The sequence below is a fragment of the Meles meles genome, chromosome 15 (genome assembly GCF_922984935.1).
Source record: "Meles meles chromosome 15, mMelMel3.1 paternal haplotype, whole genome shotgun sequence".
NCBI classification, from domain to species: Eukaryota; Metazoa; Chordata; class Mammalia; order Carnivora; family Mustelidae; genus Meles; species Meles meles.
In genome coordinates this window covers 15,384,837-15,406,410 of record NC_060080.1, presented here as the reverse complement: position 1 = coordinate 15,406,410, position 21,574 = coordinate 15,384,837, and the positions used below count along the sequence as shown (strand labels likewise).

The 21,574-nt window shown below is 43.9% G+C and overlaps 1 protein-coding gene across 5 annotated transcripts in view; it reads left to right on the top strand.

Annotated features, from left to right (window-relative positions):
• The first annotated feature begins 13,154 nt into the window (after window positions 1-13,154).
• PUM2 (pumilio RNA binding family member 2) overlaps window positions 13,155-21,574 on the top strand; it is a 103,741-nt gene continuing 95,321 nt past the window's right edge. For all 5 annotated transcript variants that reach the window (XM_045978854.1, XM_045978857.1, XM_045978856.1 and 2 more), the window contains exon 1: window positions 13,155-13,377. The gene's annotated coding sequence lies outside the window, so the exon portion shown is untranslated. The remainder of the gene's footprint in view (window positions 13,378-21,574) is intronic.

The window sequence follows — 21,574 nt, the reverse complement described above, 5'->3', positions numbered from 1 at the left end:
AGTTTTCTGTAGGTAACAACTGGGTGTCCTACAATTCAGTTCAATTCTGACATGCGTTACCTGGAGTTCGAGCATACCCCGCTGGTAAAGGGCTAGTCCCAGAAGACTTCAGTCCCTCCCCCACTCCAGTTACCAATTACACGTCCGTGGGTTGCTTGTCACCTGTACTGGATATAAGTCACACCCACCTTGGGTTTGATAATTGGCTACAGCAGCTCACAGAACTTACGAAAATAGTTTACTTACCAGATTACTGGTTTATTATTAAAGGATACAATTCAGAACAGCCAAATAGAAGAGGCGCATAGGGCAAAGTATGGGGGAAGAGGTGTGGAGTCTCTTTGCTCTCTCCAGCTCCCCCACATCTTCACCAGTCCAGAAGCCCTCTGAACCCCACTTTTAAGGTTCTTATGGGGGCTTCGTTATATAAGCATGATTGATTATCTCACTGGCCATTGGTGATTAATTCAGCCTCTCGCCTCCCCCAGAGATATGGGGATGGGCCCGAAAGTTCCAACCTTCTAATTACCTGGATGGTTCCCCTGGCAACCAGCTCCCAGGTTAGAGGTTTTCCAAAAGTCATCTCATTAACATAAAGTTAGATATGATTGAATGGGACTTCTTATGAATAACAAAAGACACTTTTATCTCTCTCAAATCATGAAATTCCAAGGATTTTAGAAGCTCTGTGCCAGGCATGGGGATGAAAACCAAAAATATATTTTTCATTATAATTCACAGTATTGCACTAAGCTTGGTATACTTCCAGGAGGTTTTCTTTGTTTCTTTGTTTCTTTTTTTTTTTTAAAGATTTTATTTATTTATTAGAGAGAAAGAGAGAGATCACAAGCAGAGGAAGTGGCAGAGGGAGAGGGAGAAGCAGACTCCCCCCTTGAGCAGGGAGCCTGATGCAGGGGCTCCATCTCAGGACCCTGGGATCATGACCTGAGCCGAAGGCAGATGCTTCACCAACTGAGCCACCCAGGCCCCCCTACCAGGAGGTTTTCAATAATATTTTGTATATATTTTTCCTGTGGGAATCCATCTCTAGTTTAATGACAAATGGGAAAATCAACTTTCAAAATCTCTGTTCCTGGCCATCTATAAAGTAGAAGATTTCTACTTTATAGAAATCTACATTATATATTTTCTACATTATAAAGTAGTAGATTTTCCTTGACACTATGGACTGGTGGTAATTTATCTTTTCATTTATGAGCATTATTTTGACTCCCTGACTCACCACACAGCCTGAGAATCACCCTAATGACATGCTAGTCATACTCTGGGAATTATGGAGGTGTGGCATGTCTGAGACACTACAGAGTCTTCTGGTCCACTTTTGCCTTTGCCTAAGTCAGAGACATTGGACAAAAAGTCCTAGAGCTCCCTGTGTCTAGGATCTATTCTTTTTTTTTTTTTTAAGATTTTATTTATTTGACAGAAAAATCACAAGTAGGCAGAGAGGCAGGCAGAGAGAAAGAAGGGGAAGCAGGCTCCTTGCTGAGCAAAGAGCCCGATGTGGGGCTCAATCCTAGGACCCTGAGATCATGACCTGAGCGGAAGGTAGAGGCTTAACCCACTGAGCCACCCAGGCACCCCCAGGACCTATTCTTATTTTAAGGCAAGGAAAGCCCTACTCCCTAGTATGTCCGAATGCGAGAACCAGCCAGGTCTCCCCCTGAGAAACTATAAAAAGCTGAGAAGACCTCACTCCACCCAAGAATGCTCCTATTCAGGGAAATGCCTCTGGCCTTTCATCTAATACTCAGTTGGCTTCTTGGGGCATGGCACATACAAGGCTATGACAACAGTGGCCTCAAGCACAAACATTCAGAGAAGATAAACAAACCAGCCCACAGCTGCCATAACTTCCTCCAACTAGAACAACTGTTCCTAGAACGCCAAACATATCATGATTCAGATCGCCACTGTTTTACTGCCTGTCATGGAAGCATTAATGGGTAGTTAAGATTTAGCTGACAGTTGGGTCTTTATTTTGTGTAGGCTTTAGAGCCAAGGTGGGGATTCAAGCCTGCATTGGCCGTGTTGTTCCTGACAATACCACAGAATGACAGAAGGTAAATTTGGAAATGATTTTGAGACGGGAAATAGAAGCTTTGGAGAAATGCTCTCCTTGAGACTGGAGGCCTCACTTGGAGAACAAAAGTTACTCCATGTTGTGCGAGGTCACCCGCTAAGACTAAGACAACTTTCCTCACAGTTTTGAAAATGAGAAAGTGATATAAGCCCACCTTCCACAAATACACAGTTCTTAAGAAATTGGGCTATGTCCTGGAAGGGGGAAAGGAAGGAAAAGAAAGCTTACCGTGGTCGGGACTCTGGCTTTGCTTTCCTACTGAGATAAGGCTCTCACCAGACGGCTAGGATGGAAGAAGACAAGCAACTTAGTTGATGTTGCCATGGTCTGCCATCTCCCTGGGCGCTCTTAGTGGACAGATCAAGCTGAACAGCACGAGGGGAGAATACAATCCTTGAGTGGGTAGCATGGGCCTTGGCAAAGAATGTTCAGGAGGATCTCTACTGGGTGACCAGAATCTAGGTCCTCCAGCAAGAATCCAACTTAGTGCTGAATAAGCTTGTTCCCTCCTCCACCATGGTTTCCTTCGGCTACAGAAAAGTGGCATAACACTAAACCTCCTCGGGGCACCTGGGTGGCTCAGTGGGTTAAGCCTCTGCCTTCGGCTCAGATCATGATCTCAGGGTCCTGGGATCGGGCCCCGCATTTGGCTCTCTGCTCAGCAGGAAGCCTGCTTCCCCCTCTCTCTCTGCCTGCCTCTCTGCCTACTTGTGATCTCTCTGTCTGTCAAATAAATAAATAAAACCTTTAAAAAAAAAAAAACAAAACTAAACCTCCTACTCATGGGTCCCAGATGAGTGAGAAAGGCCACACTTGCTCAATGCAAAAAGAAAGTGTGCCAGGTCTGTCTGCGGTGACCTTGAGCAGCAAGAAAAATAAGTGGCCTTTCCCCTAGGCAGTTAGGCCAACACATGACAAAGGAGGGGGTGGGGGAAAGGACACCTCATACAAAAGGCAGAAATCCCAGTCTGAGAGGAACTACAATCGAAGAACAAAGACACTCTACCAAAAACTTGTTCACGAACATTCACAGCACCATTATTCATAATAGCTAAAAGGTGAGAACAACCCAAATTTCCATTATTTGCTGAATGGATAAACAAAATCTGGTATATCCATGCAATGGAATATTATTTGCCCATAAAAAGCAACGAGGTACTGAGGCATGCAGCGTAGGTGAAACTTGAAAGCATTATGCTAGGGGCGCCTGGGTGGCTCAGTTGGTTAAGCATCTGCCTTTGACTTAGGTCATGATCCCAGGATCCTGGGATCAAGCCCTTACTGGGCTCTCTGCTTCTCCGTCTCCCTCTGCTTGCCGCTCCCCCTGCTTATGCTCTCTCTCTGTCAAATAAATAAGTAAAATCTCTTAAAAAGAAAGCATTGTGGTAAGTAAAAGAAGCCGGTCACAAAAGATACATTTATATCATTCCATCTACACAAAATATCCAGAAGAGGCAAACTATATAGACAAAAAGTGGATTGATTAGTGACTCTTTAGGACTAGAGTGGGGGGATAGCAGAGTACTACCCAAAGGGTACGTGGTTTCACTCTGAAGTGATGAAAATATTCTAAAATTGACTGTGCTGGTGCTGGCACACATTTGCGGATACCCTAAAACCCACTGAATTGTAGGGGCGCCTGGGGGGCTCAGTGGTTAAGCCGCTGCCTTCGGCTCAGGTCATGATCTCAGGGTCCTGGGATCGAGCCCCGCGTCGGGCTCTCTGCTCAGCAGGGAGCCTGCTTCCTCCTCTCTCTCTGCCTGCCTCTGCCTACTTGTGATTTCTGTCTGCCAAATAAATAAATAAAATCTTTAAAAAAAAAAAACCCACTGAATTGTATACGCTAAATAGGTAAGTTTTGTGGCATGTGAATTATAGCTTAAGAAATCTGTTTAATAAAATAAGAGCTAGACGGGTGTCTGGGTGGCTCAGTCGTTAAGCATCTGCCTTCAGCTCAGGGCATGATCCCAGGGTCCTGCGATCAAGCCCCACATCAGGCTCCCTGCTCGGTGGGAAGTCTGCTTCTCCTACTCCCACCTCCCACTCCCCGTTTCTGTTCCCTCTCTCTTGTCTCTCTCTCTGTCAAATAAATAAAATCTTTTAAAAATTTTTTCTTAAACAAATAAATAAGAGCTAGTAATGTTGTCAAAGAGACTCATTTAAATCAACCCCCCCCCCCCCCAAATAGCTGCAGAAAAAATGCAATAAAGGCATGGGAAAAGATTTTTCTAAAACAGCCACATTTTCTGCAAAAGCTTATGCTGTAATATTTCTTTCTTTTTTTTTCTTTTAAAGATTTTATTTATTTATTTGACAGAGAGAGAGAAAGAGAGAGCGAGAGCGAGCACAGGCAGACAGAGAGGCAGGCAGAGACAGAGAGAGAAGCAGGCTCCCCGCGGAGCACGGAGCCCGATGTGGGACTCGATCCCAGGACACTGGGATCACGACCCGAACCGAAGGCAGCCGCTTAACCAACTGAGCCACCCAGGCGTCCCAATGCTGTAATATTTCATCACAAAACTTTAATAAGTCCTAGAAGATGATGCATCAGTTCAGGACCTGTCAGGAAAACAGAGACCACATTGGTTAATTTAACAGAGGGAATGTGGGGAATTGGTCGGGCTGACAAGACAAATGGTATGAGGAGAAGCATGATGAGGGAGTAGAGTTAGTCACTATAGCTGCCATCCCTGGGGAAACCAAGAAAAGAGGGGGACGTTAGCTGAACTTAGAAACAAAGGAGGTGGCCCACAGAGTTGGGATTTGGACCTCTGGGGAAGGGGCACCCTGGTTGCTCCTACTACCTCGGGATTTGGAGAGGAGTCCTCAGGGGAGCAGGGGCTCAGTCCTCTGAGGAGGGAGGCACTGTTCAGCCACGGCTCAGCTGATCCAGGGAGGATCAGCAGCCTGGTTCTGGAAGCAGGCAAAGAAGTCAGAAACTGGAACCAACTCCTGCACTTGGGCTGAGGTGCTGCCTTGGGATTCTGCTGACAGGAATAACAAGTGGAAAGAGCAAGAGGCTTCTCTTTCCCATCTTCTCATCTCTTTCCATGTGCCCACTATTGACAGTGTTTACCAGGTTGCCCAATGGTGAAGAAGTGCCGTTTGCAGAATCCCAGTCTCAGCACCGCAAAGTTTGGAGCTGGGAGACAGTAGATTAATAGCATAGATGATGAGGAAACATCAAAATGAGGTGAAAGGGATGATTGGAGAGCTAAGGAAACATCAAAACCAACGGTGACATTGCGCCATTGACATTTTGGCTGAAAACTGAATTTATAACATGGAGAAAATGCTTGATGTAATTATCATAGTGAATTCAGAAGAAAAAGACAAAGGTAGTAAGGCAATTCACAAGGAGATGATACATCTGAAGGACAAGATGTTTCTTTTTTTGTCCCCCAGTTTCTTTTTTTTTTTTTTTTCTGAAGATTTTATTTATTTATTTGACAGAGAGAGAGAAAGAGACCGCGAGAGAGGGAACACAAGCACAGGGAGTGAGAGAGGGAGAAGCAGGCTTCCCACAGAGCAGGGAGCCCAATGCGGGAGCTGAAGACAGACGCTTAATGACTGAGCCACCCAGCACCCCCAAATTCTTTTTAAGAGTGTCTTCTCATTGGCTTTAAGTTGTACAAGATGTTCCAAATAAGAATAATTGTTATCTATGAAGTAGGAAAATCAAAGGTCAGAAAAAAAATATTCAGGGCTGTTATGCAGAAATATTTCCCTGAAATGATTAAAGAACTTAATTTCAAATATCGGGGTTATTCTGTAATGACAAGAAAATCTGTTAGGAACTGATTGACAGCAAGATACATTGTGGTTAAGACATCAAACTTCAAAAGTAGAGAAAAAAATTCTTAAGTAGGTTAAAATCAAATCAGCTGAAGACTTTTCTGTAAGAGTCTTCCATAAGAACGGTGTCCACAAAGTCCTGGGGTATGAGGGCATTGGAGGGTGGGGGGGAGACAACAAGACTCGAGAATAATTGTTTAAGTTTAAATAAAACAGGGAGGCATTTTTTAAACTTTTTAAATTTAAATTCAATATTAACATACAGTGTATAATTTCAGAGGTAGAGTTCAGTGATGCATCAGTCTTATACAACACCCAGTGCTCATTACATCACGTGCCCTCCTTAATGTCCCTCATCCAGTGACCCCATCCCCCCACCCCCTCTTTCCTCCAGCAACCCTCAGTAGGTTGTTTCCTATTTTTAAGAGCCTCTTATGGTTTGTTTCCTTCTCTGATTTCATTCTGTTTTATTTTTCCCTCCCTTCCCCTATGATCCTCTGTTTTGTTTCTTAAATTCCACGTATGAATGAGATCATATAATTGTCTTTCTCTGATTGACTTATTTCACTTAACATAATATGCAAATGGCAAGATTTCTTTTTTGATGGCTGTATAGTATTCCATTGTATATACACACCACAACTGCTTTAACTGTTCATCTGTCATTGGACATCTGGGCTCTTTCCATAGTCTGGATATTGTGGACAGGTCAGCTATAAACATTAGGGTGCAGGTGCCCATTCGGATCACTACATTCGTATCTTTGGGGTAAATCCCTACTAGTTCAGCTGTTGGGTCATAGGGTAGCTCTATTTTCAACTTTTTGAAGAATCTCCATACTTTTTTCCAGAGTGGCTGCACCAGCTTGCTCTCCCACCAACAGTATAAGATGGTCTCCCCTTTCTCCACATCCTTGCCAATATCGGTTTTCTCCTGGCTGTTAATGTTAGTCATTCTGACTGATGTGAGGTGATATCTCATTTATTCATTTGGCAGAGAGAGAGCACACAAATAGGCAGAGTGGCAGGTAGAGGGAGAGGGAGAAGCAATCTCCCCACTAAGAAGGGAGCCTCATGTGGGGCTCAATTCTAGCACTCTGGGATCATGATTTACCTGAAGGCAGAAGTTTAATGACTGAGCCACCTAGATGCTCCTTTTAGCCCATTTCTTGATTGGATTATTTGTTCTTTGGGTGTTGAGTTTGATAAGTTGTTTGTAGCTTTGGGATACTAGCCGCTTATCTGATAGAACATATGTAAATGCCTCTGCATTCTGTCAATTGTCTTTTGGTTTTGTCTACTATTTCCTTTACTGTGCAAAAGCTTTTTATCTTGATGAAGTTCCAATAGTTCATTTTTGCTTTTGTTTCCCTTGCCTTTGGAGATATGTCTAGGAAGGCATTTTCAAAACTTCAGGAATATCAGGCTTTCAAAAGATTGCAAATACACACAAATTCTTTATAGCTTCTCTCATCAAAAGATAAATCTGTTTCTTCATCTTTTAAATCTGGGCTGGCCTTATGATTTGCTTTGGCCTGGATGCAGCAGAAGGGACATGACGTGAATTCCAAGCTGGCAGCTTCCATTCTCACTCTCTGCCACTGTGCGACCAAGCCTAAGCAAGTCTCCAGGAGGGGCTATGGGTGTCTTGGTTGACCACCAGACCTGAGCCTCGCAGCCCCAACCAGCCTCGATACCAGCTGGCCAGTTGCACAGGTAGGTCCAGAAGAGATGAGCTGAACTTCCCAGTTGAACCCAGCCCAACTGACCAACCCACAGAACTGGGAGCTAGGAAATGATAGTGGGGGGTGGTTTGTAACCCACGTAAATAAAGGCTAACTGATAAATGATGAAATCCATGTAACTGAATCAAAATCAAGTCAGAAATGAAGAAGCCATACATGATAAATACATTTAAATACTGAAATTAAGAAAAAGCAAAAGAAAAATGGATAAAAATAGAATGTAAATGGTATAAACCCTGACATAATAAAAAATAATATGAGCCAAAAATTAGGAAGTACGGGGAAGAGATAGAAGGAAGTGAAAGAATGTTAATCTCTCTTTCATAGCAGGGAACTCACTACTGAGCAATGTTGGAACACATAGTTGAAAAAGTCCCTCTGTCCTAGTATGATTTTTTTTTTAATCATGTTAACGTTTGAGAAACCTTTTATGAATCAGTCTCTCTGAAAATGAAAAAATATGCATCTGAGCAGTTCCTTCACTTCTTTTGTTAAATTCAAGTAAGGCTAAGTTCAACAATGTATTTTTTTTTTTAAGATTTATTTATTTGACAGAGAGAGATCACAAGTAGGCAGAGAGGCAGGCAGAGAGAGAGTGGAGGAAGCAGCCTCCCGCTGAGCAGAGAACTAATGCACGGCTTAATCCCAGGACCCCAGGATCAAGAACTGAGCCAAAGGCAGAGGTTTTAACTCACTGAGCCACCCAGGCGCCCCTCAACACTGTATTTTAAAATAGCATATGCAAACTGAACCTATTCCTGTCTGTTACCCTGTGTAGCTATCTGTCCTTCTATCTGTATTTATGTTTGTAACAATGCTGTTCGCCACATGTGGGTATTAGTATTTCTGTGATATTAAAATTGGGGTGGTTTGAACTTTTATTTCTTGAAAAAAATTTTTTAAAGATTTTATTTATTTATTCGACAGATAGAGATCACAAGTAGGCAGAGAGAGAGAGGAGGAAGCAGGCTCCCCACAGAGCAGAGAGCCTGATGCGGGGCTCAATCCCAGGACCCTGAGATCATTACCCAAGCCAAAGGCAGAGGCTTTAACCCACTGAGCCACCCAGGCACCCCTATTTCTCGAAATTTTTATAAAGGGCTTATTTACTTTAAAAAAAAAAAGATTTTATTTATTTATTTGACAGAGGGAGAAAGAGCACAAGTAGGCAGAGAGGCAGGCCGAGGGAGAGGGGGAAGCAGGCTCCCCTCTGAGCAGGGAGCCCGATGCGGATTCGATGCGAGGACCCTTGGATCATGACCGGAGCAGAAGGCAGACGCTTAACCCACTGAGCCACCCTGGCACCCTGCTTATTTACTTTTATAAAGACAACAAAGGGGGCGCCTGGGTGGCTCAGTGGGTTAAGCCTCTGCCTTCGGCTTGGGTAATGATCTCAGGGTCCTGGGATTGAGCCCCGCATCAGGCTCTCTGCTCTGTGGGGAGCCTGCTTCCTCCTCTCTCTCTCTGCCTACTTGTGATCTCTATCTGTCGAATAAATAAATAAAATCTTAAAAAAAAAAAAAAGACAACAAAGTTGGGTGCCCCTGGGTGGCTCAGTGGGTTAAGCCTCTACCTTCCGCTCAAGTCATGATCCCAGGGTCCTGGCATCCAGCCCCACATCGCAGAGAGCCTGCTTCCTCCTCTTTCTCTCTGCCTGCCTCTCTGCCTACCTGTGATCTCTGTCAAATAAATAGATAAAATCTTAAAAAAAATAAAAACAGCAAAGTTGTAAAAAAGAGTTTACAAGAGGTTTCATTAGCAGTCCCAGTGGAAAGCAGTATTTTCATAGAGAATATTAAAATGGCATTATGCTCCAAGATTGGTCTGTCTAAACTAGTGGTATGCAATGGCTACATGTTACAATCACCAGGGAACATTTAAAAAAATATCCATATCCTGGCTTCAGCCAGACCAGAACCATTCAATCAGAATCTCTGGGAAGGGGCCTGAGAATGATACAATTCAGATGTTCCCCCAGGAGATTCTGATGTGCAACTGTGGCTGAGAACCACTTGTCTTAACAGGCCATATAGACAACGTTCCTAAGACGCAACGTGTGTTGCCTGGAAATCAGGCTACTCCTTCCACCCTGTGCCTTTTCTAGCCCACAGGGACATCCAGAGGATCTGTTACTAAAGAAAACAAGGAGAATGAATACTCTAGGTGAGCTACTAGCAGATAGGATTCCTGTCCGCACAAACTGGGGGCAAGATGCTTTCTTGTTTATGTCCAGAAGGAGACGGAGCCAGGCTCCCCCCCCCCCCCGCCCCCCGCCCCCCGCCCCCGCCATGCTTTGAGTTGGCACGTTTTAGTGTCCCCAGGCTGTAAATGAAAAACACACCCACAACAGAACCAGTTCCTATCAAGTGAGAGGGAATTTTTGTGATTGGTTTACCAGTGTTTCTTATACTTTATTATGTAAAGAAATTGCCCAGGAGTCTTGTTAAAATGCAGAATTTGATTCAGTAGTTCTGGAATGGGGCCAAGATTCTGCATTACTAACAAGTTCCCTGGGTGATTAGAATGGCTGTCAGGCGTCAATTACAATGTCCATCTTAACTATCAGGCACACCTGACATTTACAGTAGCTGAGGAATGCATTTTTTTCCTTGTAGGTGAATATACAAGAGAAGCCAATTATAATCAGAAGGTGCCTAATGAGCAAAGCCAGATTGCAAAGCTTGTGTGAAGGCATGGAAGCAAGAAACTGCTCACGTGCCAGGTGAATCAGGAGCTGGAGGTAGGCGGAGTCAGGTCGCTGAAGGGTTGGACTTTGGTCTGAATTCTGCAGAGCACAAAGCCTCGAAAGGAGATTTACCAGGAAGAAAAGTCTTCCGTTGTCAAATTTGTGTGGGAAGTGCTGTACACACTACGTCCCTCACTTGCATATTTACAAAACATTTGTTTTTAAAGATACTAAGAAGGCTTTTGTCAAATAAAGATAATACCTCATAAACAGTACAGGTTATATAATTGTGGAGCCCAGTGCAAAATCAAAATTTATCTTTTCCTATTAAGACTCTCTGGAAGGCGATGACAGAGCATTAAACCAATTGTGGAACTCTTCTAAAGCTTCTAAAACTTCAGGCCTTGTAGGACTGCACAGGTCACATGCCAGTGAAGCTGCCCTGTTCATGGGGATATTGGGAGCATTAAATGAAATAATGTGTGAAAAGTGCTTTAGGGGCACCTGGGTGGCTCAGTGGGTTAAGCCTCTGCCTTCAGCTCAGGTCTTGTCTTGATCTCAGGGTCCTGGGATCAAGCCCCACATCAGGCTCTCTACTCAGTGGGGAGCCTGCTTCCCCCTCTCTCTCTGCCTGCCTCTCTGCCTACTTGTGATCTCTCTCTGTTTCAAATAAATAAATAAAATCTTTGGGGGGGAAAAAGTGCTTCAGTGCTTACCTACTGTTAGCACCACTACCAAAGCTACTGGAATCACCACTACCAAAGCGGCTACCAAAGCTTACATCCTGTAAGCACTAAATAAATAGTAAGGATGGTTTTCACACAGCTTTTAGTTAGGACTCTTGGTTGTAATAGAAACTGACTTCATTTAGCTTAAGCAAAAAAATCCCAGAATTTGTTAAATGATCCAGGCATGTGTTTCAGAATCCAAGGGTAGAAACTGCTAGCAAGGTACAGGAAGAAAGGGCTCTCCTTTTCTCTCTCAACTCCAGTTTTCTTTATGGGTTCCTTGTCCACACTGTGGGAAAAAAATCAGCCCAGAGGTGCCAGGTTCAAGAGACTTCCCAGAGGAATACTGGGGTCTCTTAGTCCTAATTCCACATGATGAGGGAGGGCTCTGATGGCTCCATCAATTTTCACCTGGATTAGGCAACTGTACATAAAGACTCTTCAGCTATTATCAGCCCAGTGGAAGGGGAAGAAGAAGGCAACATGTGTGCATCTCAGTGTCTCCCATACTTACCTGATCATGAGACATTTCTTCAAGCAACATCTATTAGTATTGAATAGAACATACTCGGGAAATGCTGTCATGGGTGATAGGAAGCCATGGAATGGCTAAAGGAGAGGCAAGAGCACCAGGAATCAGATGTTCATTTTAGATGGCAGGGAGCAGGACTAGAGGGAATGAGACTGAACACAAGAAAGCAAATTAAGAGCTTGCTCTAGATACCCAGACCTGGGAAGCAAGGCTAGTATTAATGAGGATATACGAGGAAAAACCGTCTCCAGAAATATTTGGGAAGTGAAAATTCTATGTGGAGAGAAAGGTATAAGAGAAACAGACAAGGATGGTTCAAAGGACTACCTTGGGGTACTCAATCGGTTGTGGTATACCAACTCTTGAGCTAACACAAGAATTGGGCGATGGGTCTAAGTTGTTTTTGTTTGGTGCCAGGAAGAATATTCAGCTGGAAGTATCTAGAAGCCTGAAATGTGGGCCACAGGGAGAAGTTTTCAGGCAGATTCAGAGGTCACATGCTTTCAGTAATAATTAAAAAACCGAGAAGTTCAGGCATTCAGCATATAATCTTTGAACACTACTATGGCCCAGGCCCCGGGGGACACACACGTGCGTGGATAAAACACTCATGGTTCTGCAGCCCTTCATGGAGCTTACAGCTCCTTTTCAAAAGTACAGAATGTCAGAGTTGTGCCAACCATGGAGAACACACTGTGCCGGTGCCCCTACCACATGACAGCTGTGTAACAGGGGCAGACTACGGTTGGGTCTCAAGCCTGGAATCATCACTACCAAAGCCACGGGGACAGGACAACAGCGAGGGTTCAGTCTCTAACTGCTGTGGTGGGGATCGGGGTGCGGACCGGAGGGTACACTTGGCGAGCGCAGGTGATGAAAAATCGTGCGGCGAGTGAGAATCACTAGCCCAGTGGAACGAGCTGGGTCTCCCTTGTGTTGAGCTGGGTCCACTTGCCCAGGAGGCAACTAGAATGACAGTCCACTTTAAGGGGTTCACTTTCCACCCACAATGCGTCTCCATCGTCTTGTTGCGGGGAAAGGGGGAGGATAAACCCTAAGGGCCTGGATTACTGTCCGGCTCCTGTGGGTGCCGGCACCCCAGAAACAAAGTTCGAGGAGTACTGCGCGGTCACAGACAACTGACATCCGTACAGGCAGCGGCGAAGAACAATGAGCTACCAGGGAGGAAGCGGAGGGTAAGCGAATTCGGAAGTCAAGGCTGCACGCGGGAAGACAGAGGCGAACGCGGCGCTCGGCGACACCACGCCTGCGCCGGCCGAGCTCTCGCGCGCTTCCCAGGCTGGCGCAGCCGCCGAGCCTAGCACCAGCTGAGAGCCCGCAAGGTGAGGGCGGGGGAGCGCACGCCTAAGGGACGGTCGAAACGCGCGAGCGCAGAGAGCGTGCGCACGCGCAGAGCTCCCGCCGGCCGGCGCCAGAAGCGCGGGAGAAGCGACGGAAGCCACTGAGAACAGCCACACGTCGGTGAGTGCTCCCCCTCCCCTTTCTCCCGGAGTGCCTTGCGTGCGGCCGGTGGGCGGGGGGGGAGGGGAGGGGAGGCGGCGGTGGCAGCCATGTTGTTGTGAGTCTCTGTGTCTCACCCTCGGTACTTCGGTGGTTCGGAGGAGGAGGGGGAGGAGAAGGAGGAGGTGGGGTGGGGGGGGAGGGAGGTAGGTGGAGAAAGAAGATATTGCCGCCACCGAAGGCGGAGGAGGGAAGGACGGCCGATAGCGACGCCGCCGTGTGCCCAACGGTCGGTGTCCCCGGCTGAGGCAGCGCGGCCGCAGCAGCCCCGTAAGTCAGTCCGCGTTTGCTCCCTCTCCCCGTGCTCTGGCGCCACAGAAGCTGGCTTCCCGGGCTTTGTGTGGCCGTCTCGGCGGGAGCAGCCTGCAGGACGGGAGGGCGGACGGGCCTGGGGGAACCCAGGGCAGCTGCGGCCTGGGGCTCGGGGCCCGCCTGCACAATGCGGGGGGAGGGGTGCCGGAAGGGGGTGTGCGCCCGGCGCGGGGTGGGGGGTGCTGGGCTCCCGCTTCCTTTCCTCCCCCACGCCACTGCCTTGCGGCGCTGGGGGGCCCACCCCACTAGTCCTGGGTTTCTCGGCGTTTGGGGTTAGGGACCGAGCTGTCGGTTCAGCCCATGGTGGTTAAGAGGGGAGAGGTCGGTAGATTTCAGAGAAGTGTGCGAGTTGGAAGTGGACGAAGAGGAAGGAGTGGGTTTATGGAAACAAATGTGGGAATTCTTGGGGGCCCGAATGTGTCCAGGAAAAGCTTTCGGCAGACAGGTGTGGATATGAAAGAAACAGCGATTTGGGTTAGTTAGACTTGTTAGGTGCTATTATTAAGGAATGTTATGTTTGTTACTGGATCAGGCTTTGACACTCAGATATATAAATTAAAACGAAAGAAAAGATTAGAGGCTTCAGACATTTTAGCAGTAGTTTGTTTGGGCCAAATTTGCGGATAATTGTTCAAAGTTTTATCCCGAACGCTTGTAAAAGTTAGGCTGCTTCTGAGAACACAGCTAGGGAAAACCCATATTTCTTAACTTAGTTTTTCATTCTAACACATATTTAAACATCATGAGGGTTAATATTACGAGCATATTAGGTGTAATAAGACAGTAATGTCAGTTAAAATCAGGATTTCGGGTATTGTGAGATCTTAAGAAAAGCGGTGATAGGTTTTTTTCGGTAAAGGTTTTTAGAGAAAGCTTTATTAGATAAATGCTTTTAAACGCTTAAGAGAACTGTAGTATTTGTAAAGGTATATCAGGAAAACAATTTTAATAAAGGGAGTTACCTAAGGATTTTAAAAGCTTGTTTACTGCTTAGATTTCGTGTTTAATAGGTGACTCACCATGTGACCTGGAATATCGGAAGACAATTTAAGGAATTCTGGCTAGAAATCCTATTTAGAATACAATGACAAATATTTTTAATGAGATTAAGTTTCTGTTCTTACTCTTTTAATACTTCTTTTTATAGAGGATTTGCTTCATCTGCACAGACACCGTGAATAGTTGTTAATATTTCCCTTTGCATGAATGTCTTTTAAAGTTCAGTTTTTGGTGAACTTTAGTTATTTAGAATTGTCTTTTGGTGTCCGTAAGGGCGGTTTTTGTACCCAGTAAAGGCTTATACTGATTTTAAAAATTAGTTGTATTTCAGAATCCTGGTTCTTTAGCTTTTTAAGTTCTTTTTTTATTATTTGTACAAGTCTGGCTGTTAATCTTCAAGTTGAATTTGCTATTAACAAACTTGAACATCTTCAAGAAAATTTAAACTATTTAATTTTTATACATAGTTTTCTTAATTTGAGTGTAAAGTTCCCTTAGACGTTTTAATATTTAGTAAGGTTTCAGCTTAAAAGTATAAATTACTGCTGTGTTTAAATTGGTCTTACAAGGTTGTCCTTTTTAATAGACCAACTTTTCTTTGGCATTACAAGCATATAAGCCAAACTATGCAGTCTCAACAAATACAATCCTTGGATTTTGTGTCCCTTAAACCTTCCCTACTTGTTTATAAGTCCTTCTGGTGTTGAAATAGTAATTTGTCTTCCTGTGTATGTATCTGTGATCAGGGATTTGGGCCAGGTGTCACATCCAAAGCCAATCTGGTCAGTGACCAGATAGTCTTGCTTTTTGTGGATATTCATAAGATTTCATAATTTCAAGTGGAGGTTGGTTCCTGTCTCGTGGACTCAGGTTCTTTAAATTTGTTGGATTTCTAACAGAGCAAAATATTCTTTTTTTTTTTTTTTCATGTTCTTAAGATTTAGGATTATTTTAAATACCTGAATTTAAATACCTGGCTTGAATTCATAGTTTGTGGCTGTTTACTGATAGATGTGTGATTAATATAAAAATTGTACTAATAACTAATAAATTGGTTTGTAAATTAGGTAGATTTCCTGCTGTTTTTGAGGTATTAAAAATAGTCTGGCTTGGCCCCTCTTGTCCCGCTTTTTTCACTCTAGCCTGATGAATTTGTAAGAAGGAACTGGTAAAAGAGTATGACTTAGCCTCTTTCCTCTCTCTCTCTTTGGAAGTCTGCCCCCTGCAGAAAGCACTTTGTTCTGCTTCTTGAGGCCACCATGATGGACTGCCCCTTTTTGGAGGACCGTAAGTTGTCCAGTGCTATCTGTGACCAGCTTAGGATAATTAAGGGGTGTGGTGGTAGGAACCCCTCTGGCCTAGGTCTAAATTAGTCATTCGATTGTAGCTTGGTCAGTAAAAGGAGAAACTTGAATTGCTATCAGTCTAGTTCTGTGTCCCTCACTTCTGAATTCTGATGTGGTGGAAAAAGTTTCCCTTCAAACCTCATTATTTAGGAGCTAATTTTTTCTTAAGATTTTATTTATTTGAGAGGGAGACAGAACATGAGGAGAGGGAAGAAGACAGAGGGAGAAGCATACTCCACACTGAGCAGGGAGCCGGATGCCAGACTCTATCCTAGGACCCTAAGATCATGACCTAGCCTAAGGCAGACACTTAAGCCCAACCCACTGAGCCACCCAGGTGCCCTAGAAGCTAATATTTTAATAATGATATTTATATTTAGGAATATAGATGGACCTTTTTCACTTAAAATGTATTGTTTCTATAGTGGGAAAGTGAATTTTTACAGATTACTTTTGAAGCCTTTCCAGTGAAACAGTATAGAAGTAGTACATAGGTAGATTCATGGTAAATGCATTTTTCTTCTCAGAGTTTCAGGTAGCGGTATGTTATCAGACAAAAGGTTAGTGTATTTTTTTTCTTAGTGACTTTTTTGTCCAACTCAAAAGATCCAGCTTTTTTATAAATGAAAAGCTAAAACTTGTCTAGTTAAACAGTGTCACCCTCTAGAGAGTCATTTTATTTATTTGTCAGAGAGAGCGAGCAAGCACAAGCAGGGGAAGTGGCAGACAGAGGAGCAGCAGGCTCCCCGTTGAGAAAGGAGCCTGATGCTGGACTCAGTCTCAGGACTTTGGGATCACGACCTGAGCTGAAGGCAGATGCTTAACTGACTGAGCTACCCATGTGTCCCAATTCATTTAATTCTTAATGAAATTGTGGACATTTTTGTCTTCCCTTGCCTTTTTTTGCGGGGGGGATTTTGTTTATTGATTGATTTGACAGAGGGATAGAGAGTGAGAGCACAAGTAGGCAGAGCAGGAGGCAGAGGGAGAGGGAGATGCAGGCTCCCCGATGAGCAAGGAGCCCAATGCGGGACTGGATCCCAGCCAAAGGCAGCAAAGGCAGATGCTTAACTGACTGAGCCACCCAGGAGCCCTTGTTGACCTTTTTTTTTTTTTTTTTTTTTTTTTTAATTTCACTTATTTATTTTGACAGAGATCACAAGTAGGCAGAGAGGCAGGCAGAGAGAGAAGGGGAAGCAGGCTCCCCGCTGAGCAGAGGGCCAAGGCGGGGCCTGATCCCAGGACCCTGAGATCATGACCCGAGCTGAAGGCAGAGGCTTCAAACCACTGAGCCACCCAGGCGCCCCATGTTGACCTTTTTCTTAAACGAAGTTTTACTTGACCATTTCCTGGCTCCTTTCTGTATTTTTCTTTTTTTTTTTTTTTTTTTTTTTTAAATATTTTATTTATTTATTTGACAGAGAGAGAGGTCACAAGTAGGCAGAGAGAGAGGGAGAAACAGGCTCCCCACTGAGCAGAGAGCCCGATGCGGGGCTCGATCCCAGGACCCTGAGATCATGACCTGAGCCAAAGGCAGAGGCTTAAACCACTGAGCCACCCAGGCGCCCCCCTTTCTGTATTTTTCTAAAGTGCTGTAAAGAATTATAAAAGTATGGGCTGGGGCGCCTGGGTGGTTCAGTGGATTAAGCCACTGCCTTCCGCTCGGGTCATGATCTCAGGGTCCTGGGATCGGGCCCCACATCGGGCTCTCTGCCCTGCAGGGAGCCTGCTTACTCCTCTCTCTCTGCCTGCCTCTCTGCCTACTTGTGATTTCTTTCTCTGTCAAATAAATAAATAAAATCTTTAAAAAAAAAAAAAAAAGTATGGGCTATTCAAGCACATCGGTAAAGTCATAGTTTCTTTAGTATATTTCTCCTCTGCGAATTTAGCTACTGTAATCCCATCCATTTTTAATTTACATATTATAGATTTTTACTTCTTATTCGCTTACTATTTTTTAGGGAGATAAAAGATGTTGGAGTAGAGTACTAGAAAAACATACAAATGGGTACACCTTATGTTCATATCCCAGGATTTCACTGTAACTGCCAAGCATAAAAAAGGGGAAGAAGTGTAAAGAGAAAAGGGGTAGGTAGTACTTGGAATGTCAGAATACTTTGGACTGAAAATGGGATAGGGAAAGAAAAAAGGCAGTCATTATTGCCTACCTAAGGTGAAAGGTAACATTTGAACCACAAAACTTGCATTCCAGGAAGGGGTTTGGTGAAATTGACTATAAAATGACACTACAAAACTATCCTTGAAGGTAGATTTTTGTGATTTTTTTTTTTAAACATACATTTATTTGAGAGAGTGAGAGCACACAAGGTGGGGGGCGGGCAGAGAGAATCCTCAAGTGGACTCCCTGCTGAACATGGAGCCCAGTGCACTGCTACATCCCAGGACCCTGAGATTGTGACCTGGGCCCAAATCAAGAGTCTGTGCTTCATCAACTGAGCCACTCAGGCACCCCAGATCTTTGTGATTTCTGCTGTAGTGGACATGTCATATAACGAGTTCTAGATCTCAAGGTGGTGATCTTGTGATTTTAGGCACTGGTTTTGAAAGACCTACTTAGGGATCAGTGGAATATTGTCTCAGCTGTGTAAAATGCAACTGTTCTTATTCATTCAGGCATTAAAAAAGGTGAATAAGTAGTAGGAATAAGCTGACCTTAAGTATAAGTCTTTGCTAGGCAGTCAGATAAGGCAAATTGTAGGTAGAGAAAAATATGGATAGTTTGTCTGATTTTGTTAAGTACCAAAAATTATATACAGATAGGAGCCACTTGTGTTTTCCATTTTGGTGACCAGGTCATTTATTACCATCTGTTTAGTATTCTGTCAGCACTTCTAAGTTTGAGTAAGTGTAAAATATTAAATTTTCTGTAGTACAGTCTGAATCTTTGCAATCTGATATAAATAAGATTTGAAATTTTGAGAAGATGATAGCTGAAGTTTTCTCTGGAGATGTTTTCTTGGACCACCTTGCAGTTGAAGTTTAATAGATTGCTGAAAAGGGATCCAAAGGAAAGTCTTAACGTCCCTTTGTTCACTCCTACACTAGTAGAAAGGGGAGTACTCTGTCTAGGAACTTGTCAAAGATAAATTGTTGGCTAGCTTTTACTGTAAGTCTGGTTGAGAAGATAGTCATGGATTCTTATTTGAGAAATATTCAGTCCCATTTGTTACTCTGGATGTTCTAAGTTTTATTTTCTCATCAAGGTAGACTACCAGAAACTTGCACAATATTTTTGAGATTTGTAGGCCTTTGATGTGCCAGACTTAATTTTTTTTCTTTATTATTTTTTAAAAGATTAATTTATTTGACAGATAGAGAGAGACACCACAAGTAGGCAGAGAGGCAGGCAGAGAGAGAGGAGGAAGCAGGCTCCCTGTTGAGCAGAGAGCCTGATGCCCAGCTTGATCCCAGGGCCCTGCGATCATGACCTGAGCCAAAGGCAGAGGCTTATTAACCCACGGAACCACCCAGGCGCCCCCAGACTTTGTTTAGATATCGGTGGTACCAGGTCCTTGTTACTGAGTGTAAAATTACAAAAAAAAAAAAAAAAAGGACTTAGAAATTAACTTAGTCAAGGGATAGTTGAAATGGCTTCATTGAGAGGGATTAGTGTGGGTAGTAACCCTGATAGGGGAGAATGGCAGAACTTGACCTGGAAGTAGGGAAAATTGAGAAGATATGACTGGACAGGGCGCCTCTGTGGCTTAGTAGGTTAGGCATCTGCCTTCTGCTCAGTTGTGATCCCGGGACCCTGGGATTAAGCCCCATGTAGGGTATCCTGCTCAGTGGGTGCCTGCTTCTCCCTCTGCTTGTGTGCACCCCCTGCTTGTGTGCATGCACACATTCTCCCCTCCCTCAAAAATTTCTAATTTAGGGGCACCTGGGTGGCTCCTTTGGTTAAGCATCTGCCTGAGGCTCAGGTCATGATCTCAGGGATGTGGGATCAGCCCCATGTTGGGCTCCCCGCTCAGTGGGGGAGTCTGCTTTTCTTGTCCCTCTTCGCCTTGTCCCTCTTTGCCTCCCCACCCCTCATGCTCTTTCTCTGTCTCAAATAAGTAAAATCTTAAAAAAGATTTTTATTTAAGGGGCGCCTGAGTGGCTCAGTAGGTTAAGCATCTAGTTTTGATCTCAGTTCAGGTCTTGATCTAGGGTTGTGAGTTCAAGCTCTGAGTTGGGCTCCATACTGAGCTTGGAGCCTGCTTAAAAAAAATTTTTTTTTAGACTTAAATGCATATTAAGTTTCATTTAAATTCTGCTTAGGAATATTTCTTCAGAGGCCCTATTTTGGTATATAATTTAGGTAGTCCTCAAAACTTAACAGATTTGGTTTCTCTTCTCAGACATTTGTTTGAAATGTCTGAATTTCTAGGCACTTGTTTCTTTAAGTTATTTATTTATTGTTAAGGCTTATTTATTTATTTGTCAGAGAAGCAGGGGAAACTAGGCAGAGGGAGAAACAGACTCCCAGTTGAACAGGGAGCCTGATGCAGGACTCGATCCCACGACCCTAAGATCAGGACCTGAACTAAAGGCAGACGCTTAACCAACTGAGCTACACAGGCACTCGGAAAAGTTTTTTAGACTTCCAACATCTTTAAGAAACTGATTAGGTTAAAAAAAAAAACACAACTGGTTAGGTCATCTCGCTTCAAGTTATTGGGAAAAAAGTAATCACCAATTCAAGGCTCGTTCATGAATATTTGAGAGATTTTAAAAGTCACAACTCATACTTACCACCCAAAAGATTACTCTTATTTTTTTTTAATATTTTTTTAAAGATTTTATTTATTTATTTGACAGATAGAGATCACAGGCAGGCAGAGAGAGAGGAGGAAGCAGGCTCCTCGCTGAGCAGAGACCCCCGATGCGGGGCTCGAGTCCAGGACCTTGAGATCATGACCTGAGCCAAAAGCAGAGGCTTTAACCCACTGAGCCACCCAGGCGCCCCAAGATTACTCTTATTTAATTGAAAAGTTATGTTTTTTTCATAGACTATCCATAGTGGTCATCACAAACTGAACATATTCTAAAACTTAACTGTTGTAAGTTGTGGCTTTTCCTAGACAAAAGTTTAGGGAGTTGAAATGTTACATAATTTTTTTTCTTTTTCTTAGAAATGACTAGAAATACTGCTCAAAATAACTTACTTTGCATTAACATATTTACAGAAGAAAGTTATGATAATACTGGATTAAAGTTAAGGAGTTTTAACTGTAGGACTTACTGTGTGAGAATGAATTCTGGAATGACCATGTGCTCAGCTTGCAGAAGAACAAATGGGTACCAGGGAGCAGCATATCTTCAGTGTATTGGACAGGGAACCTTATTTTAAAGAACATCGTGAATTGGTGATTAGGGAAAACACTTTGGAAAATTGTGGTCTAAAGAAAAAAAATACCGGACTCCAGGGTAACTCATCTGTCTACTAAGTGTATTCTTTTTTTTTTTTTTTTAATTTTTTAAAAAAGATTTTATTTATTTATTTGTCAGAGCGAGCTCGCCCGAGCACAGGCAGATAGAGTAGCAGGCAGAGGGAGAAGCAGGCTCCTTGCTGAGCATGGAGCTCGACGTGGGACAAGATCCCAGGAAGCTGGGATCATGACCTGAGCCGAAGGCAGCGGCTTAACCAACGGAGCCACCCAGGCGTCCCTCTACTAAGTGTATTTTTTTTTTTTAAGATTTTTTTTTAAATTTGTTTATTTGACAGACAGAGATCACAAGTAGGCAGAGAGGCAGGCAGAGAGAGGAGGAAGCAGGCTCCCTGCCAAGCAGAGAGCCCAGTGCTGGAC